The sequence below is a fragment of the Nannospalax galili genome, unplaced genomic scaffold, assembly GCF_000622305.1.
Source record: "Nannospalax galili isolate Female #2095 unplaced genomic scaffold, S.galili_v1.0 scaffold944, whole genome shotgun sequence".
NCBI classification, from domain to species: Eukaryota; Metazoa; Chordata; class Mammalia; order Rodentia; family Spalacidae; genus Nannospalax; species Nannospalax galili.
Genome location: NW_008352899.1, coordinates 2,232,928 through 2,252,337, shown reverse-complemented (window position 1 = coordinate 2,252,337; position 19,410 = coordinate 2,232,928).

The following is a 19,410-nucleotide window of genomic DNA, read 5'->3' as shown; positions in this document are numbered from 1 at the left end:
TTGAGGGAAGTCGGGGCAGGAACTCAAGGCAGAAGCTTGAAGCAGGCACCATGGAGGAATGCTGCTTACTGGCTCAATCTCTGGCCTACTCAGCTAGCTTTCTTATATAGCCCAGACCCACCTGCCCAGGAGTGTACCACCCACAGTGGGTTGGGCCCTTCCACGTCAATCATAATTCAAGACTATCCCTCACAGACATGGCCACAGGCCAACCTGATCTGAGCAAGATAGAATCTTTCAGATGACTCTAGGCTATGTCAGATTGACAGCTAAAGCTAACTAGAACAGCAGCCAAGGATGACCTTGAACTTTTGATCTTTCCTTTCCTCCTCCCTAATGCTGGAATTTACAGGCTTATGCCACAATGCCCAGCTTATATGGTGCTGGGGATCAAACCCCTTATGTATGCTAAGTAAGCACTCTACCAACTGACTCCCTAAGGTATGACTTGAAGTTCGTGGTTTGTTACTGTTAGCCGGTCCTTTCCTCCCTTCCTCGGTCTCTCCATCCCTCCCTCCTTTCCTCTCTCCCTGTCTCCCTGTCTCCCTCCCTCTCTCCCTTCTTCACCAGCTACTCACACCTGTGTTGTCAGTCTGAAAATTCGAAGATGAATAAGCCATCATTCTTGTCTCAGGGGGGTGTGACTTTCTCATTGCTGTGCCTGTTTCCTCTCTTGTATGGGAAGGAGGTTGGGGTAGGAGTTCATGGAGTTACACTTACAGAGTTACTGTTCTGGAACCATAGAAAACCCATTCATGCTTTTTCTTCCCCCACTAAACTCTGCCCAAGTCTTACCTGGTGGCCAAGGACTAGCCCACCATGGTCTTGCTTTTGAGGAGTCAGGATCAGCTGGGACAAATATACACATGATCTGGTGATAAATTTGAGGGGCTGGTTCAAAGATGTGAATAAGCAGCTTTGCTTATGGTAAGTATAACTCACCCAAACTTCTTGGGTTCCAGCCTCCTAGACTCCCCAGAGAATTCCAGCCCCATTCCAGCTGATTCTTTAGCACCTTTCACTGGACAAGACCCATGTGGTTCTTTTCTAACTCTGTGGAGTGTGGTGTCTGATTCAGCCCTGGGGAACTGAGTTGTAAACAGGCTGAGCTGCATTGAGGATCTTAGCATCGAGCACCAGGGAATATGCCACCACTGAAAAACAAAGTGATAATGTTGTTGACATTTGAACAGAAATATTTCTTGTTGGATGCTGGAGAGTACCCAGTGTTGTTTTCTTACACAGGAGGCGGTGTGGGGTGTGGGCATAGAGCTTCATGGTGCAGCAGATGGGCCTCACCAGCTAGGGGAGGAGTTAAGATTAGCCCAACGATCATCCCAAAGATATAATGCCCCTGGCCTTCCTCAGTCTACCTGTAGAGACTCCGTTCCACTGTGGAGTCATTCTAGTAGATCCTGGAAGCTCCTGGCTGTCTTGCTAGGGTATTCCTAAAAGCAAACTCTGAGTCAAGGGGTATCAGTGAGGACTCAGTCAGAGATGGTCAGCCACCATTAGAAAGAAGCAAGCGAAAGAAGCTCTCTAGTGGGGATCTGCCTGAACCTTACTGACACACTTGACTTCTGATGTTTCTTCTAGGAGAATATTCATTCACATTTCAGGGATTTCTTCTGTTTGACCTCACACACCGAGTCTCCATAACACTGGGGCCACTGAGCCTGGCTTAGGAACTTGAAGCCTAGAAGGCGGGAAGGTTGGGAAGGGCAAGTGGGAGGACAACGAAGACCACGTGGAACTTGGAAGCCTGAACCAGGGTCTCATGAGAACACTGAGACAAGAATCTGTTCTTGTTCCCCCTGACAGTACAGGGTGTGGGGAGCCAGGGCCCTTGGCCACAGAGCTAAACTCATACCCTGACCTGAAATTCAGAGAAGCTGAAGGAAGGTCTGGGCTGACTGGAACAGTTATGAAACTCAGGCCAACAAGGCAAGCTGCTACATCAGCCACACTGTGTTCCCTGTGCTTTCCAGGCTTCCCACTGGAAGTTTTTTGTGACTTTGCATCACAGGAAATGGGATTCTGGGAAATGTAGTTTAACCTAGTAGATGTCCACATTACAGAGTCAGACAAGGATCTGGGTCTCAGGAGCCTGTTTAGGAGCTGGTTGATCTGGGAAACCTGGGTTTGGGGGGTGGGGAGTAGGAGGAAAATGAGACACAGAAGCCAGGGGAGAAGGGGCACCCAGCCAGCTCCATGGGGTTCACCTGGGCGTGATCCTAGAGGGGAAGTCAGAGGCAGGAGGTAAGGGGGTTGGGGATGGGAGAAGAGTGATGAGACACAACACTGAACCAGCCTCAGCTCAGCAGAGGGCCAGGGAGCTGTAGTCTGTTATTGAAAGTTGCCTACAGCTAGAGACAGGGTTTTGGTCAGAGAGGACAGGCATCCCTGAAGGCTGAGGGGAAATGGCAGGGATCATGTTTCCAGCCACCAAGTGTCCTGCCCTTTCCTTCTGTGCTTCCTTTTCTGGTAGTGATGTTACTCCTGTTCCTGTTCTCTTCCAAAGCATATTTATGTAGAGATCAGAGGACAACTTTGGGGAGTTGGTTTTCTTCTTCTACCATGTGGGTTTTCAGTATTGAAGTCAGGTTGTCACGTTTGGTGGCACGTAGTTTTACCCGCTGAGCCATCTTGCCAGTCCCAGGCATATCTCTTAAAAAAAAAAACAAACAAACTTAAAGATCTCAGACGTCCTCTAGCAGGCTCCATCTTCTGCCTCACAGCCTACAACCACACTCTGTACATATTTCCAAGTAGTTGTTGGCCAGAAAAATAGAATGATCTCAGTTGTCTTAACCAGTCCCAGTATACTTGTAGGAGCTTGTGACCTCTTCATACTGGAACAAACCTGGGCTTCTGCAAACCAGGGACAAGGAGAATGACATGAAATTGGTAAACCTATAAAGTAAATCTCGGTTATGTTTGGAGAAGGCCTGTGTATTTGGAAAAAATAGAACAGCTCCCCACAGTCCCTGGGAGCATCTCTGTTTTCATTCCATATCCAGGGAGTTCTGGTTTGGTTTGGCCAAGGGGCCTGCGCTGTGTCCTCTGTGTCCTCCTGGGTGTGGGGAGAGGAAGCTCCTGCCTGTGCTGGGGAAACACAGTGAAATCCTCATTCCCCTTCACTCTGCCCTATGGTCCCAGAGCTCACATTCACCTCTGACTTGATGAGGGGAGACTTTGCTTCCCTTCTCTGGTACAGATAGCAGGTTGTATGTGATACTCTGCTTCCTTAAGAATGACTGGTTGGACCTTTGGTTTCTAAAAAATATTTTATTATTTTTATTTTATGTGTATGAGTGAGTGCATTGCTTGCATGTATGTAAGTGTACACATGCCATGCAGTACCCACAGAGACCAGAAGAAGGCATCAGATCCCCTGGAAGTGGAGTTAAGATGGTTGTTAGCTGCCATGTGGGTGATGAGAACTGAACTTGGGTCCTCTACAAAAGCAGCCAGTGCTCTTAACTGCTGAGCCATCTCTCCAGCCTCCTGGGCCTTTGTGAGGAAACACACACACATACATACCCTCATATATATGTATTATTAATTTTTTTGAGACAGGGTCTCATATAGTCCAGGCTTGCCTCACACTGGCTAAATAGCAGAAGATGACCTTGAATTTCTGATCCTCCTGAGTCCTGGTATTATAGTTTTGAGCTATATCTTTAGACACACACACACATACACACACACACACACACGTGTGCCAAGTGTGTGTGTGTGTGTGTGTGTGCGTGTGTGCTAACTGATGTATGTGTATACAGAAGCCAGAGGTTAATGTTAAGTGTCTTCCTCTATTACTTACCACTTTAGTTTTGAGACAAGGTCTGTCACTGAACCTGGGGCTCACCAACTGACTAGACTATCTGGCCAGCAAGCCCTCAGGATCTACCTTTCTCTGCCTTTCTAGCACTGGGGGTACAGCTACAGGCCACAATGCCTGGCTTTTATATGGGTGCTGGGGATCTGAACTCAGGTCCTCATGTTTGTGCAGCAAGCACTTTACCCAACGAGTCATACCCCCGTCCACTTATGTGGATATTTTTTAAGAGTTTCAGCATTATACTTTTTCTCTTCTCCATAATGAATGTATTTTGGTGACGTGACTTTCTACTCATTTTCCTATAGAACAAGCTTGGTTTTGCACAGAAGGTTCTGGCAGTTGGATGACCATTTTTGGATCTTCTTAGGTAGATGCCATTGGTTAAAATTCCAGCCACTGGATTCAACCCAAGTTCAAGCCTGCCTGTTGCTTAGTAGCCATGTGACCTTGACAAGTGCCCTCAGCTCTTAAATCCTTGGGTTCCTCCTATGGGGCTCAGGCTGGGCTCCACCTTGTGGCACTCTTGTAAGGAAGGATTGATGCTCTGAGTGAGGTACACAGAAGGCCTCATAAATGCCATCTGACCAGTCTTCCCGAGGGCCACAGAAGCAGTTTCCTCAGTTAGCTCAGCTGGGAAAAGGTGCAATACCTTGAACTCATTATGTAGTGCAAGCTGGCCTTGAACTTGTGGCACCCCTGCCACAGCCTCCTAAGTGCTGGGATTTCAAGAGTGCATCATCACAGACAGCAGTTCTTATAGGACAAGGGCCTTCCCTTCCTTCTTTCCTTCTTCTTTTTCCTTCTTAGTTTCTCCACTAAAGATGTGTTGGCCCTGTGAGACAGTGTGCTTGGGGTGAAGAACTCTATCCAGTGGCATCTGCGCTAGAGTCATCAAGCAAGAAACAGGCAGGGCTCCGTGAGGAGATTGGCACATCTGGGGCCATGAGGGGGGATGTGGTTAGAGAAGAACTCTCAGGAGTGGTGATGTTTAAGCTGAGACTTACAGGACTACAGAAACTGTAGTTGAGAGGTCTACAGATGAGAGTGGATCATGCTGGGACCAACTAGAGGCTGTGCAGGAGGGCTGTGAGGAAGAGGCACAGGGCCCAATCAGGGAAGAGCTTGCAGGTCATATGAAGTTCAATGGTTATTTTATATATATATATATTTTGGTCTTTTTGAGACAGGGTCTCCCTGTAACCCCAACTGTCCTGGAACTCACTATGTAGACCAGGCTGGCCTTGAACTCACAGAGATCCACTTGTCTCTGCCTCCCTCGTGCTGGGATTAAAGGCGTGTGCCACCACGCCCAGCTATTATTATATTTTTTAATGAAGAGCCTGTTATTAAGGGTTTTTTAAAAAGATTTTAGTTTATTTATTATTTTTATTTTATGTGTATGAGTATATTGCCTGCATGTATGTGAGTGCACCTGTGTCATGCAATGCCTCAGAGGTCAGAAGAGGGCATCGGACTCCCCTGGAACTGGAGTTAAGGACGGTTCGTAGCTGCCATGTGGGTGCTGGTAATCGAACCCGGGTCCTCTGCAAGAGCAGTCAGTGCTCTTAACCACTGAGCCATCTCTCCAGCCCCAAAGATTTATTTTTTAAAAAAATTTATTTACATGTGTTTGTGTCTGTGTGAGTGTGTGCCATATGTGTGTGAGTGCCCTTGAAGGCCAGAAGAGGGTGTTGGATCCCCTAGAGCTGGAGTTACAAGCAGTTGTGAGCTGCCTGATGTGGGTTCTGGGAACCGAACTTGGGTCCTCTGAAAGAGCACCCAACCACTTCAACCACTGAGCCATCTCTCCAGCCCCCATTATTAAGGGTTTTAAGCAGGACCAACAGATTTATGGTTGCATTATGGAGAATGGGTGAAGTGAGGGGTGGAGATTAGAAGAAGGACAGAAGTTAGGGGGTTGTTACAGTGGCTCAGTGGGAAACGGTAGGTGTGTGGTCCAGGATGGGGACTGATTGGTGAGATGTTACTTGACCTCAGGTGAGTAAAGGTGAGGATCCCCTGCTAGTTGGGAGACTGAAATTGGAAACCATATTTGTAGTATCTTCTCAGCTTGTGGTGTGTAGGGTTGGCCAACTTCGGGCGTCTGAACTTCTCTTTAGACTCTGTGACCCATGCATTGGGTTATGGTCCTCCAGGTCTTGGGAAATGGAAGAGGACAGGGTTAACATGGCTAATATCAATTAACATCTCCTGTGGACTTACCCCTGACTCCCAGGGAATACAGAGATGTATCTGCCACTATTTCTGCACTCTGGCCATCTTGACTGAGCTAGCTGACACCACGGCAAATGACTATCGCAGTGTCTTTCTTTGTGTGTGTTGTCCTCACTGTATGCAGGCAGCTAGGTGACCTTGAGCCTTATTTTTTTACCTGGAAAATGGGAGTCAGAACCATTCCCACTCAGTGGGATCACTGTGAGGGTGACAGGAGGAAGTGCCTGTAAGTGCTGGCCCAGTACTGGTACCCATGCAGGTTATTCTGCTTGTTCTTTGAGTGGTGGATGTCACAGTGTGTGTGTCTCTGTGTTGGGGGAACTAGAATGACACCCTTTCTTTAGTAACTGTACGATAGGCGTATTTTGTTCAGGGAGCCCACCACGGCTAAAGGATGGATTCCAGTCATAACACTTAGGGGACAAGGAGTGGGTTAAAAGAGAGGGACTCAACAAGAACTCAGCTCTGCCACCACGCCCACAGGTGACTTAGCACAATTCCCTTCCCAATCTGGGTTCAGTTCCTTCAGCTGAGTCACCTGACTCTGTTCCCACTAGTTATGTGCCTTCGTCCCTCCCGCTTCTTTAGAGACTAAGGGTTGCACTGGATAGAGGTGGGAAAGCCAGTGCCTCTGACACTGAGACAGTTTGAAAGCAACATGGTGGCCTGGGAAGCTCTGTCCTGCCCTCAGAACTGGTCCCTACCAGTCTTTCTCAAAACTTCTCAGCAGGTTTGCAACAGGTCACTCTGTGGGCCCTCGGTATGCTCTGGGGTACAGCCCCGAGACTCTGGGGGTGTTTTGAGAGTCCAGTATATAAGGAGTGAGAGGAGGGGCCTTGTGGCATTACCGTTCAGGCTCTGAGTGTGGGTGGAATGCGGAGGCCCTGGTACAGTTTCTTCTCTTCGCCACTCACCTTTAACCGCTGATCCACAGGTGTGACATCAGTGACTTCAGTGTCCCAGCTCCACCACGGTCCCTAAAGTGTTCTTCCACCTCCAGGCTTTTGTTTGGGTTCTTCCCACTGTCTGGTTCATTCTTCTTCTGGCTTTATTTACCTCATGAACTCCTACTCACCCTTCAAGGCTCCAGTGCAATGCCACCTCCTCTCAGAAGCCTTCCTTGAGTGATCCAGATAGGGTACACAGGACTCCCCTCTCTACTGTCCAGGATATTTTAAGCAATGACTATGCACTATGCTTTCCAATGCTTGGTTCCACTGTCTATATCCAGTAGTCTGGGAGCTCCTGGAGTACAGGAGTAATAGTGGATTCATCCCTTCACTCCCTGGGAAGAAGGGGTAGGTCCCAAGAGATATCAGTTAATATTAGTAGTGCCACCTAAATGATTCCTTTGGGTGCAAATGAAGCCCCCTTGGGCTGGGGATATATGGCTCAGCGGTAGAGTGCTTACCCAGCATGCATGAGAGCTTGGGTTGGATCCCCAGCACCAGAAAAAAAAAAAAAAAAAAAAAAGAGGCCCCTTGTGTTGTACCCGGCTGTCTTGTGCCCCAGATGTCAAAAAAAAAAAAAAAAAAAAAAAAAAAAAGAGCTCCTTTGCTGTGTACCCGGCTCTCTTGTGCCCAGCAGCCCTTGTATGGATAGTTAATAAGAACTGAGACTGTATTTTCTGGTTTCTCTTTTTTCCTGTACCCAAGATCTTCAGCAGATATGGGGGTTGTCTGAGTGTATTCCATGATGTTCCAGGCTGAAGTAGCCACTCCATCTGTGCCAGGAGCAGCACAGGTTTGGCTCCAGATGACACCTCTGCTCTTGCTTTCCTGGGGGACCTACTGTCCTTACACCCTGACACTTTGCTGTGGGTGCATCATCGTTGCCATGATCTGCACAAGCTTGTTTTGGGGAGAAAATGGGCTGCTATGGTCCTGAGGTGTTCTAGAAAACACAAGCCTCATCTGGAAAAGTCTAGCTTGGGAACAGTGCCATCAATAATAAAGACCAGGAAGAGAGAGGATGACACTGGGCAAGAGACCTGGAGTCCCAAGCAGAGGGTATTGAAGCTGAATGGGAGGTGCAGTTTCAGAATGCACAGGGTGGGACAGCTAGGATGCTCTGCCACTCCAGAAACCTCCACTTTGACCCTCTGGTTGCCTCAGGGCTACCCTAGTAGCTTGGGGCGGGGCCTCCCTGCTTTGGCCTCCTGGCTCCGACCTTCCAAAGACCTTGCTGGAAGGTGCTGGGTTCTTTCGGGGACTCTGGTCTAACTGTGCTCATTGATAATAAACATTTTTTCCTAATTTAGTTGGAAGATGTCCTTAAGAATATTCTCATTTGTACATCTGAATACATTAGCATAATGTGTTCCAAGGAGGCCTCCCAGCCTGGGTGCACCTGCCCCACTCGCTCCACTTGCTCTGCCTCCTGGAGGCCAGACAACTTCCCTAATGTGATCTGGGGTGTAAAAGCAAAACCATCTGAATTTCTTCGACAGCTGATTCCAGAGTCAGTTATGCAAGACCCGTTTTCCAGGTGGGCTGGCGATATTAGGAGGGTGTCTCAGCCGAGATGAAAGAGCCCCAGTCTGCTACACAACTCTCTGCGCCCTCACCAGGCTTCCGATGACTCACATCAAAGGCCTTCCAGCCGCCTCCCCGTCTTTTCCAGCTGCGGGAAAATGGGCTCATTAGAACAGGGAACTCGGGATGTTTACATTAGCGCTGCTGATTTACAAGCCCTGAGCTGGCTCTTCCCCTCACCTGGAGCTGGGGCTCAAGCAAGCCAACCAATTGCCCGCAGTGGCTCCTTTGAAGGTAAAGCCGGCTCCTGAAGAGGGACAGGAGGCCGCCCCACCCTCCCCAAGAGCTTTTCTGCACTAATTAGGTTCCTTCCAATTGAACAGTATATTGGAGGGTTCGTAGAGACTAGCAGGGGACTGTCGCAGAGGCCTCTGCATAATTGAGTTGATTAAGAGGTACAAGGCTGGCGATGTTGTCTTCCTTCAAGATCAAGTCCCTGTGCTTGTGGGAGTCTTGATTTTTCTGAACCAATTTGTTTGTGTTGGCCTAATTGCTCGGGAAGAACGTTTCTCAAGGAAACCCCGAACTGTGGGGTTTGACACAGCTCTGCAGCTGGAGGCCCCAGGTCTGGGGTGGCAGCATTTGAATCTTGTCCTTGAGTCCCAGGCTCGGTGTGGGGTTTCATTGGGGGACAACCCTGCTGCCATGTCAGAAGCGCTCTCAGAGGCAGAGTGGACAGTTGGATAAGCCAAGTGACTTTCTGGCTCCTGGTTCTGGGCTTCCCTCTAAAAGGCATGACTATTTGGAATTTGGGGAAAATTCCAAGAAAATAAGAACCCTGGCTCAAGTAATATTTGGTGATTGATAAACAATTCATGTGACTTATCACATCAGGTGCTCATCGTGTATGCATGGGCCCCTTCTTTGCTCTGACTTGTAAGTGGAAGCAACAAACGTCATGGGTGGGCCAAGGTGCCAAGAGCTGGTGGGTCCTCCTCCACTCTCTTTTACCTTTGACACTGACACCTTGGAGTCAAATATTCCTACGGGGGGTGGGGGGGGGCAGCCTGACCCACACCTGACTTTCTGTGAGAAATATCCATTTATTGTGTTAAGCCTAGCATCTCAGAATTTAGTTCCCCTTGCAGTCTCCTGTAGGCTATCCTGATACATGGCCCCAGTGAGCACCACCGCAGTAGAAAATAGTCACCTCATGTGCTCTGAGAGACATTCTGGCAAGGCCAGTGTAAAGGGACCCCCCCCCCAATCAGCTCCTAACCTTTCACTTGAACCCTGGCGGTGTGGGTTCTGCTCAACTCAATGTTCCTCATGAGCTTTGGGAGAGTGGACTAGAGTCATGTGCTCACCTCATCACCAATCATGAGTGCAGTGGGGTTGGACTATTTTGATTGGCCAACCTGGACTGAGGGCGTAGCCAAACAATTGGCAAGTGGCAAACAGTGGGAAAAGGGAAGACGCTAAGCTCCTGAAAAATATCAACTACAAATGTTGTTTCTTTGGTTAGTGTGAGCCAGCTATTAACAAAATGGCTCAGATACTTCCACAAAGGCCCTAGGTACAAAGATATGTGCATGGAGGTGTTAGGTTGTGACTCAGTGGACTCAGTCTTTCTGCTGGTGGCTAGAGGCGTAGAAGGAACGTTTTGTGAATTTTGCTTTGATGGCTGTGGAGTTTGGCAGGGACCCTGGGATCAAAAGTGGATGTTCAGTGGTCGTGAGGGATGGAAATGTGGGAGGTGATGCTTGCTCCTTTTGGAGGGTCATGATGAAGTTCTCCTGCCCAAGGTCACCAGGAGAGAAACCGCATGGCCTCTCCTCCTCAGTATGACTTCTACTCCCATGTCTGTTTGTATAAAGCCCATTGTGGCCCTTTCAAAAGGTGAACGCATCAGCCCTGACCTCTTAGCCTCACATCCCAGGGCTAACTACCAAGAATTGGTGTTCTCATTTTGAATGTAGTGGAGGAGACATGGTGTTTCAATTGGCGTCACCAATTTCTTGAAAAGGAAGCTTGGAGAGAGGATCTGTGTCAGCATTCCATTGCTCTCACAAAATACTCGATCATCACCTTAAAAGGAGGAAAGGCTTAGCTTGGCTCATGGTTTCAGGGTGGCACAGTACATCGTAGAAGCCTGTTCACTTAATGGCAGCCAAAAAGCAGAGAGAGGAAGGGGCTGGGTCAGTTTGGCCCGTTTTAACAAATTATCACACAGGTTAGGTAATTCATAAGCCACAGGAATTTATTTCTCACAGCTCTGGAGGCATGGCAGGCCAAGTTCAAGGTACCATCATATTCAGTGTGTGCAGAGGGTCTGCTCTCTACTGCCAAGATGGCATTTTGCTTCTGCATCTTCCAGAGGGGACAAGTGGAGGTCCTCACAAGGCAGAAGGGCAGAAGGGTCTCGTTTCTCTCCAGACTTTTTATGAAAGCATTAATCATATTTTTTTTTTGTCTTTTTAAGACAGGGTCTCCCTGAAGCTCCAGCTGACTTGGAACTCACTGTGTAGACCAGGCTGGCCTTGATCTCACAGAGATCTACCTGCCTCTGTCTCTCTAGTGCTGGGATCAAAGTTGTGTGCCACCATACCCAGCACATTAATCATTTCTTAAAGGCCTCAGCTCTGGAGGACAACTAGGCTTAGAGTAGCTTTGACATTCAGGGCTCCAAAACATGGAAGAGGCCCAAGACCTGTGCTCCAGAGGTTGGAGTGTGAGAAAGGCAAGTTGTGTACCTAGCTGTGCATGTCAGGACACATGGCCGCTTTTTCCAGTTTCTTGCTGCCTTTAGAACCCTCTTGTGGGTCACCACTGTGCTTATAATGCATGAGAATTCTCGAAGGAATGTCTCAGTCTCTCCTGGGATGTCACCGAGTGACCAGTGTTGACCCTTCTCTGCTCAGCATAGTGACAGCAGTTATACCACAGTCTCCGAGTAGCCCTGCACAGCCAGGGCTGCATCCTTTCTGAACTTCCAGGTGCTGCAGTGACTGATATGAAGGACAGAGCCCTGACCTGCTGAGCCCAGAAGCCACCCACAGCATTGTTACCAGGCCACCGTGTGATCTTAGCCAGCCCAGTTTTCCTCCTCTGAGCTTCAGATTTCTCATCTGTACAGAGATGCGTCAAATGCATCATCTCTGGGGAACCTGGCTTGTCTCTGATAAAAGGAAGGTGGTGTGTTGTGGTGGTCAAGGGGGTTTGCTTAACTGCATGCCTTGGCACACATCTGTAATCCTAGCTACTTGGTAGGCTGCGGTAGGAAGATCATGAGTTCAAGACCAGCTTGGGTTACATAGCAGGGCCCTGTCTCAAAAAAGAAAAGCACCCATTTGAATGTCCTTGGGATTGAATCTCATTATGCCTCTTATTAGTTATGTGACCTTGGGAACATTATTTAACCTCTGTGACTTGCAATTTCCTCATCTGTAAAATGAGGAAACTATTGGCCAGAGCCCTGGTTCTAAAATGTGGCACGCTGTGGTACTAACCTCAGCATACTTTGTTTTTACAAGGGTGGTGGACCCTGGGCTGGTTAGCTTTTGTCAACTTGCCACACACTATATCACCTGGGAAGAGGGACCCTCAGATGAAGAACTGTCTCCATCGGATTGGCCTGTGGCCATGTCTGTGAGGCATTTTCTTAATTGTTAATTGATGTAGGAAGGCCCAGCCCACTGTGGATGTTTGCCATCCCTAAGCAGATGGGCTCGGATTGTATATGTACAAGAAAGATAGCTGAGCAAGCCAGGGATGGCAAATCAGTAAGCAGCGCTCCTCCATGGTCTCTGCTTCGGTTCCTGTCTCCAGATTCTTCCCTTGAGTTTCTGCCTTGGCTTTTTTCAATGATGGACTGTAACCTATAAGCCAAATAACCTCTTTTTCTTCAAGTTGGTGTTTTATCATAGCAACAGAAAGCTAATTAGAACAGACCCCGATGGCTCTGTAACTGGCACATAGCAAATAAATTTATCTACAGTATCAGCCAACACTTTTTATTACTTTAAAAGCTGTTTTCCTGGCTCAGAGGTTAAGGGCATGTACTGTTCTTGCAGAGGACTCGAGCAAGATTAGTTCCCAGCGCCTATGTTGTTGGGCAGCTCACAATTACCTATAGGTCCAGCCGCAAGAGATCTTCTGACCTCTGCAGGCACTGCACTCACATGCACAAACCCATACAGACACACATATATACACGTAAACATAAAAATAAAATATTTAAAAAGCTGTTTTCCTGAGTCTTTTCTACAGACTTAGAATGCTGTCCACTGGGGGGTGAGATGTGGGTTTGTCAGGGGTGCCCGCAGGAGAGTGGTAGTTGGCAATGTAGCACTCTGCTGCATTGTGGGCTCAGGGGTGGACTGGGGCTCAGGCATAGATGGTGAGTGGGCCAGGGCTCTGGGCCAACCATGTGGCTTAACAGGACACTGGCTATATGTCCTGGGAAGGCCAATAGGATGGTGGCAGGATGTGTGTGTACCTCCTGTGGATGGCTGCTGGCCTGGAGAGTTCTCTCTGGCTGTGGCCAGTCTGTGGGTCATGTGCTAGATGGCATTCCCTAGGCAGGAGGCAGGTGGGGAACGCCCAGGCCCAGGCCACTGGGAAATATTCTTGCCAAGTGCAAGAAACTCTGACATTCTCAATCAGGCAAGAGTCAGCCAGGGTCAGAGGTGGGCAGAGGTAAGTGGTTTGGCCACCTTGTGTTCTAGGATGTGTTCTTGAAAGGCTCACTGGTAGTAGACCCAGTGGTTAGGGCTGGGCCACTGGGACCTGGGCTCAGGGATGTGACAGGTTTACCACCCCTAGAGGAGGCGGGGGCTGCCTAGGACTCTCACCCTGGTAGGGATTGCTGCAGGGCCTGGTGGAGGGGAATGACATGGGGTAGGAGCCCCCGTGTCCCCTTTGTGAGGAGAGGGAGGACTCAACAGGCACCTGGCAGCTGCAGAGAAACTCAGAGTGGTGATCCTATCAAAGACAGAGAGATTGTGTTGGGCCTGTCAGAGGCCAGGGTGAACAATGGGATGTTACACTAAGGCATGTGGCTCTGGGGGAGGTCACGAAGTAGCCACTCCCAGCCCATCAGATGGGCTCAACTTTAACACCGACATCGAGTGTTTACATTATTGCACCAAAAAAATACTTTGTATGTATGCTGTGCTACTTCATCCTGAGCTGACTTTGTGATGTAGGGGGCCAATTATTGTGTATTTGAAGAGATAGACTCAGAGAGGTCAAGTCACTTTCCTAGTACCTGATGGAGTCAGGATTTGAACATAAATCTGGCTGTCTGCCAAGCGCTTTCTCACTCTCCCCAGCCTTCCTGTGCAGCTTCCCCAGCCCTGCCTAGATTGCCTTTGACCTTTCTCACAGCCCTCCAATAATACAGCTTTCCGTTCCACACGCTGGCTGTCTTCAGAACTTTTCTAGCCTAGACACATACATCATTGGCCCCAGCCCCCAGTCCTTTCCCACTCTATAGGTTCTAGCCTGATGCCATGCCTCCGACCTCTAGTCTGATCCCTGCCTATGACTTCTCAGAGCATCCCCTCTCCCTGGGAGCTGTTATCCCTTTCATTTATCTGCAGTAATTTGTCAAGTGACGTTGAGGAGGACAGGGGACAGAGGGTGTTAGTCTCAGCTGTATTCCCAGTGTGAGGGACAGGAGGCACTGTGTATGTATGCTCACGTTGTAGGTACCTAGTTTGGACCTTGCTGATGCTGGGCCCCTTGGAAACAAGGTCTCTTCAGGTCCATGTTGGTAGGGCATCAGTCCTGCACCCAGGCCTGGTCTCTGCTGGAGGAGGCTTAGGCAAGCCCCTGATTTGTTCCTACAGCTGGTTCCTACTTTGGCCCCTCTCACAGGGGCTTGGAGAAGCTAACCAGGGTTGGATACATTTGGGGACAAAGATGCCTTGGCTGGAAGGAGAAATTGTGTACTGACATTTGCACAGTGAAGATCTGTGTCTCTCAGGCGGGGGGATGCCAATGTTGTTAAGTCAGCTTTTAAACTGGACAACAGTTTTGACATTTCCACCCAGATGCCTGAGTGTGGGGTGGGGGTGTGGGGGAGCTTCCACTCCTGTTGTGTGTCTCCAAACAGACTCAAAAGCAATAGAACCTGACTTAACAGGCCTGAGGCGGCTTGCTCATAATTCTAATAACTATCCTGAATTAGATCACTTCACATCCACCTTATTTCTTCTCTCATTCATCTTCTGGTCAGGTCATTAGGAACTCCACGAATCTCCCTCCAACCTCAGTGTTCTATTATTTATATATTATCCATATTTCTCTACAGAGATCCTGCAACATGATGACATGGCCAGCGAGGATGGGCTTTCTTCTCTGACAACAACTCAGATACATTCTTTTCTTTATCCAGGGATCCATTTAATTCGTTGGGATTTTAAAATTTCCAATTCAGGCCTGGCTAGATGGCTCAGTGGGCAGGGGGTGCTTGCTGCCAAACCTGATGACCTGAGTTCCATCCCTAGAATCAGCATGATGAAGGCTAGCGCTGGATTCTAAAAGTTGAGGGCTCACGTACATGAACACACACACAGACAAAATAAATGAATAAACCTAATTTTAAAAATTACCAACTCAAAAAACAGCCAAAGGGCTTCTCTCTAGGGTTCAAGTGAGTTTGGGACAGGTCTGAGGATACAGACCAGTGGCTACATCTGGGCAAAAGGGTAGGGAGAGGCGGAGTGTGGGGTAGTCAGCCACGTTGGTGGCTCCAAGCAGGGTTTTTGGATATTGCCATACTGATGTGTCCATTTTATGGCAAGGGCTATTTAATGTGGCCACATCAACAAATTGGAAACCCACCTTTTAAAATTATCATTTGTGTGTGCCACCTGTGTTTGTATGCAGGTGGGTGCCAGAGATCCATGTAGAGTGTCCTCTTCATTTGCTTTCCACCTTGTTGAGATAGGGTCTCTTGCCATCCTGGACCTAGGCAGGCTGGCGAGTGAGCTCCAGAGATTAACCTGCCTCTGTCTTCCCAGTGTGGAGTTGCAGACATGTGCCACCATGCCTGGCTGTTTACATGGGACCAAGGGATCCAAATTCAGGCCCTTGTGCTTGTGTGGTGAGTGTCTCCCTAGCCCCAAATCCACTCTTTAAAGATGAGATATATCTTTGTTGTTTGTGTTTCCTGGAGAAAAGAAATACTCACTCTTGGGAAAAACTTAAACCTTATAAAAATACATAGTATAGAAAGTAAATATTCCTTACAATACTGCCCTTTGTAGCAAGGATAGCACTGTGGGTTGGATCCTGGAATGTTTCCGATGCATATACAAACCGAAATAAGAATATATGATTATTACACATACATCTTGTTATCCTGCAGACATCCTGGATCCTCCCTCCATTTCATACCAGTCAGTTTCACCAAGTTCATGGGCAGGGTTAACAAGCGGGCAAGGATGTCTGCCACCCACTGTGCTGCTAACGAAAAAGTTCAACTATTAATACTCTTCACTTTAGTCCATATCAAAATGGCTTTTGTCTAGAGGCCAAGTCAAGAATGTCCTGCCCATCCTGCCTCATCTCTTATGGGGGCCAACCTAATTCCCTGCTTTATTTATTTATTTTTTTTAATTACAGCTGAGCATGTTGGCACACACCTTTAATCCCAGCACTTGGGAGGCAGAGGCAGGTGGATCTCTGTGAGTTCAGGGCCAGCCTTGTCAATGTAGTGAGTTCTTGGCTGGCTGAAGCTACAGGGAGACACTGTCTTAAAAAAGACCAAAGAAACTCTGCTTCCCGGGGCTGCACAACCTCCCAGCCTCTTTCCTGGGTAAGTCCAGTGGCGACCACCGAGCCTTGACTCCCCCATCCTCATTCACCCTCCCAGCTCCCCCACCCCATCTCTCCTTCCTAGCCTGGGTATTGGCCCAATTCTTGTCTTGGTACCCCAGACACTGGGGCTGACCACTCAGCTGGGAGCAACCACTGCTTCCTGATCCTTTGCATCCAGACCAACCCAGTTTCTTCTTGAGGTCCCCAGGAGCCTTCTGGGCCTGGTCCTGCCCTCAACTCCCTGTGCTTCCCTGGGTGGAACGGCCACGAGCTGCCCGAGACCAGCATTTTCTTAGGTGCTGCTCCTGAAGAGGAAAGCAATCTGGCCACTCCAATATAAAAACAAAAGTCAGAACCGGAAGCCTAGACCAACCAGCTTTTCATGCCCAACAAGTAAACCAGAAAGTCACATAAAGTTTACAAAAAGAAGCAGACCTAAGCTTGAAGACTTGAGTTTCACACAAGAATCAGAAACTACAAAAGAAATTCACATGTCAAAGTCACAGAGAAAAAAATAATAACATGAAAACCAAAATAACATATCCCCACCAAATACCAATAGTCCCCTAGAGGAGTACAATGAGAACCCCCTGGAGATAATGCAGGACATGGAACTCAAAAGAACAATTACAAAAAAGAACACACAAGCAAAGAAATCAAAGAACTGAATGAAGATAGGGATAAACTTCTGATTCCCTACCTCACCCTTAACACTGAAACAAACAACAACAACAAAAAAAAAATTGAAGAATACTCAAACTGGAATGAAGAAGGACGTGAAACACTCAGTAAGCCAATTAGAAATGACAGGAGAAAGTCTCACCAGTAGGATGAATGAAATGGAAAACAGAGTATGAAGAGAGTAAGATAAAGTGGACGAACTGGACCACTCAAGCAAAGACTATGAAAAATAGGCCACTCAAGCAAAGATTATGAAAAATTTAAGAAAACACAAGAATGGAATATGTAGGAATTGTGTGACTCCATAAAAAGACCAAACTTATGAATCATAGGCATAGAGGGAGGAGAAGAATCTCAAGATAATGGTATGGAACAGATCTTCAACAGGATTGCAGAAGAAAATTTCCCAAAATTAAAGCAAGACATGCCCATACAAATACAAGAAGCATATAGACCACCAGACAGGACCAGAAAAGAAACTCTCCATGGCACATCATAGTAAAAACACTAAACGTATAGACCAAAGAGACAATACTGAAAGCTGCAAAAGAAAAACAAGTCACATATAAAGGAAAACCCATCAGGATTACAGCTGAATTTTCAATGCAAACTATGAAAGCCAGAAGAGCCTAGACCAAAGTAGTCCTAGTTTTAAATGACCACAGATGCCAACCCAGACTACTATACCCAGCCAAAATGTCTATTATTGTGGGAGCCTGCGAGTGACCCTGCAAAGATGGTGCTGAGAGGAAGCGAAGCAGGGCGAGGCTTGACTTGTTTTGAAAATCTTCTGATTGGCTGAAGGACATTTCCCCGTTTCTGGAGGCACGTGATCAGTGCATGATCATCGTTGATACCTATGGAACCCTGCCCATGTGGCAGGTTGACCTTTAAGCTGATTGGGTGCATTCGGGGGAGGGGGTTTCCAAGGGGATTTCCAGACTGTGTTTTTTGCCTTTATAAGCTCTGTGGCACCTGCAATAAACGAGTTCCTGCTTAACTAGACTCCCTGTCGCGTCTGATTGTCCTTGTCGAGGAGGGCTGGTGAAACAGGAGGACAGTGCACTGTTCTTTCCCTGATCCCCCTGTGTGGGTCCAGCTGCCCCCCCCAGGGGGGGCCTCACATATTATAGTCAAAGGGGGAAGAAAAATCTTCCATGACATAAATAGTCTGAAGGAATTCATGTCCACAAAACCAGCCCTTCAGAGAGTTTTTGGAGCAATACAAAGAGCTGAAGAAGGGAATGACTATACCCAAGGGGTTGCAGAAAGAAATTCAATGAAGGTGTAACTGTGGAAAAGTACAGCTATATCAAGAATGTGAACAGAAATAAAAATGACAGAATTCAATACACATCTTTCATTAATAACTTTAAATATTAATGGACTGAACTCCCCAGTCAAAAGACACAGACTAGGTGAATGGATTAAGAAACAAAACCCATCTCTTTGTTGTCTACAAGAAACTCATCTCACTTTCAAGGGCAGGCATTATCTTAAGGTGAAAGGATGGAAAAATTATACCAAGCGAATAGTACTAAGAAATAAGCAGGCATTGCAGTTCTAATATGTGACAAAATAGACTTTAAACTAAAACTAATCAGAAGAGCTAAAGAGGGCCACTTTGCTCTGATCACCCCACTATCTCCATTAGATAGGTCAACAGGCCAGAGACTTAACAGAGAGACATCTGAATTAAACAAAACCATATATCAAATGGACTTAACAGATATTTACCGAGTATTCCACCCAAACACCAAAGGACATACTTTCTACTCAGCACCCCATGGAACTTTCTCCAAAATCGACCATATACTGGGGCACAAAACAAAGCTCAGCAAATACAAAAAGATTGAAATAATTCCATGCATTTGATCAGACCACAATGCAAAAAAGGTTACAATCAACAATGGAAGAAGCCCTAGTAACCACATGAACACATGGAGATTAAACAACACACTCCTGAATGATGAATGGGTCAAAAGAGAAACTAAGAAAGAGATAAAAGTATTCCTGGACTAAATGAAAAGGACAATACAACACAACAAAACTTCTGGGACACGCTGAAAGCTGTCTATAGAGGGAAGTTTATACTTCTAAGTGCCTACATTAAAAATTGGAAAGAACACAAATAAATGACTTAACTTGCAACTCAAGACACTTGAAAAGCAACAACAAATGAAACCCAAACCTAGCAGACAAGAAGAAATAACAAAAATCAGAGCAGAAATTAATGAAATCAAAACAAAACAATACAAAGAATCAATGAATCCAAGAGCTAGTTCTTTGAAAAGATGAACAAGATTGACAGACTGCTAGCCCAGTTAACCAAAAGAAAGAAAAAGCACCTCC